Consider the following 3170-nt stretch of genomic DNA (forward strand, 5'->3'; position numbering starts at 1 on the left):
TTGAACCGCCAGCCTTCTGGTTAGCAGTCAAGTGCCTTAGCTACTATGCTACCAGAGCTCCCACATAAAGCCATATAGTGTAGTAAATTATATGGTGTGGCTTTTCTAGCCATAGTCTTTGTAAACTTCATGATGGAATTTGCTGTGGGAAACTGAGGAGCTTTTGATTGTTAAAGTTATCCATCTGGGGTATTTCTGTTGGGAGCAGCATGAAGTAATTTTCTGGGATGTTTGCTCTCTGTCATGTGTGTAGAACTCTGATGTTGGGATTGGTTGGCTTTGTCCACTTTGCCAGGCTCAAAAGGAGCCCTCCTAGAGGCAGAGAGAGTCTCTCTGACTGCCAGCTGAGAATGATGTGCTGCTGCAAGAAACGTGCTGCTGAGAGACATGAGAGAGACACACCACTGAGAGAGAAACACAAGATAGGCACTTCTGAGAGAGAGATGTGCTACTGAGAGAGATGACCAGATGAGAGAGACTGAGCATGTTCCTGAACTTGAATTGTAGCCTGTTGCTTCCCTAATAAACCCATAATCTGTGAGTTATATGTGACCACTGCAGCAAATTATTGAACCCAGTAGATAGGTGATGGGTGCTGCAGGAGGTATGGTTGGTGTCAAAGTTATTGAAAGGGCTGGAGGGTGATGGCATGTCTGGCCTCATAGGAACAGGCATGGGGCTGCTGATGGTGATTCTCTTTTCTTCTTCTGTAATTAAAAGAAGTCAGAAGATGCCACCTCCCTGCCCTTTTAACACTTTGAGTCAGAGATGACTCAACAGCACATAACAACAACAAGCATTACAAAAGAAGATATAGAAAATGGCATCAAAAAACTTTCAACAAAAAATGTCCTGGACAATATGCCTATTCTGAATAATTCTACCATACCTTCAGAAAAGAGTTAGCCCCAGTCCTACTCAATCTCTTTAAAAACAAAGAAGAGGAAGCAACACTACCAAATTCTCTCTTTGAGGCCAGGATAATCCTGATACCTAAACCAGGCAGAGAAAGCACGTATGTACAAAAAGTAAAATTACAGACCAATATCCCTTATGAACATAGATATAAAAATGTTCCACAAAATTCTAGCCATATCCATGATCAAGTGAGATTCATACCAGGATTACAGGGATAGTTCAATATTAGAAAATCAATCTGTATAATCCACCTCATAAATAAACAAAGGAAAAGAACAATATAATCATATCAACTGATGCAGAAAAGGCATTTGATAAAGTTCAACACTATTTCCTGATAAAAATGCTCAGCAAAATAGAAACAGAAGGGAAATTTCCTAACGTAATTAAGGTCATACATACAAAATCAATAGCCAACATTATACTCAATGGAGAAAGGCTGAGAGCATTTACTTTGAGAACAGAAATAAGACAAGTATATTCATAATCACCATTCCTATTAAACATTGTAATGGAAGTCCTAGCCAGAGAAAAAAGACAAGAAAGAGAAATAAAAGAACATATACAAATAGAAGATGACAAAACAGATAAATGAGACCTCAAAAAAAAAAAAAAAATCAAAAAGTTATACTTATCCAAAGACTGTTAAAAGAATAAATAGATAATCTACAGATGGAGAAAATTTTCAGAAAAAAAAAAAAATTATTTCATATGGGTGTAATCTCTAAAATCTATAGAAAACTACAACAATTCAACAATTAAAAAAGCAAACAATTCAATCACAAAATGGGCAAAGGATATGAACCGAGCCTTCACCAAAGAGGACATGCAAGCAACAAACACACATATGAAAATGTATTCATGAGCATCAGCCATTAAACAGAAGTAAATAAAAATATGATGAATGGACCACGACAACCTCAGCCTTAATGACCCTGAGACCAGAAGAACTACATAGTGTCTGGCTACCAAAGCCAAGTATTTAGAAAGTAATCAAAATTGGAGGTCCTGGATTAAATAGGAAGAAAATATAAAACAAGATTTGAAAACACAAAAATGACCAGAATTATTGGTCTGATAGAGACAAATAAAAACCCCAAGATTATGACCCCAGGTTACCCTTCAGTCCCAGAACTGGAACTGTGGATAAGCTCTTAGCTAAACAATAGAACACATAGACCAGGGAGCTGCACCCCTTAGAACAGTCAACCATGAGAGATAAGAAGGGCAGCATTTTCCCAGGGGGAAAGCTAGTGGGAAAGGAATGCATAGGTAAGAAGGAGAGCTGTTTATTGTTGGGTTTATAATTGGTACCTTGAAAGAGGGAGCTCTGGTAGCATAGTGGCTAAAGCACTTGACTGCTAACCAGAAGGCTGGTGGTTCAAACCCACCAGTCACTCCTCGGAAGGAAGGTTGGGCAATCCTACTTCCGTAGTGATACTGCCTTGGAAACCCAAGGAGGGGTCACTATGAGTCGGGGCCTACTTGACGGCACATAACAACAACAACAAAAACAACAACCTTGAAAGAAAATGTGTATGAACAGTTGAGAGTAAAAAGAATCTGCTTTGTAAATCTGCACCCAAATCACAATTGAAAAAAGAAATATGTGTGTGTGTGTGTGTATGATGAGATACCAACTTATGCCAGCTAAAATATCACACACATGTATGTGCTGTTGTTGTTAGGTACTATCCAATCGGCTCCAACTCATAGCAACCCCATGCACAATAGCAGGAAACTCTGCCCCATCCAGCGCTAATCTCACAATCCTTGCTTGAGCCCATAGTTGCAGTCACTGTGTCAATCCATCTCGTTGTGGGTCTTCCCTTTTTTCACTGACCAGCTGAGAAAGATGTGCTTCATGATATCCTTCTCCAGGTACTGGTCCCTTCCGACATGACCAATGTAGGTGAGACAAAGTCTGGCCATTTTCCCTTGCAAAGGGTATTCTGACTGCACTTTTCCCAGGACAGATTTGTTCATTTTTTCTGGCAGTCTGTGCTATTTTTAGTATTCTTTGGAAACATCACAATTCAAATATATCAACTCTTCTTCAGTCTTCCTTATCCATTGTCCAGTTTTCACACTCATGTAGGGCTATTGAAAATACCATGGCTTGATTTAGGCACACCTTAGTCTTCAAAGTATTATCTTTGTTACTTAAAACTTTAAAGAGGTCTTTTTTAACAGTTTTTCCCTATGCAGTACGATGTCCTATTTCTTGAGTGCAGCTTCCATGGGTGTTCAAT

Source organism: Orycteropus afer, unplaced genomic scaffold, assembly GCF_000298275.1.
Source record: "Orycteropus afer afer isolate SDZICR_OR568_19922 unplaced genomic scaffold, OryAfe1.0 scaffold00886, whole genome shotgun sequence".
NCBI lineage: Eukaryota > Metazoa > Chordata > Mammalia > Tubulidentata > Orycteropodidae > Orycteropus > Orycteropus afer.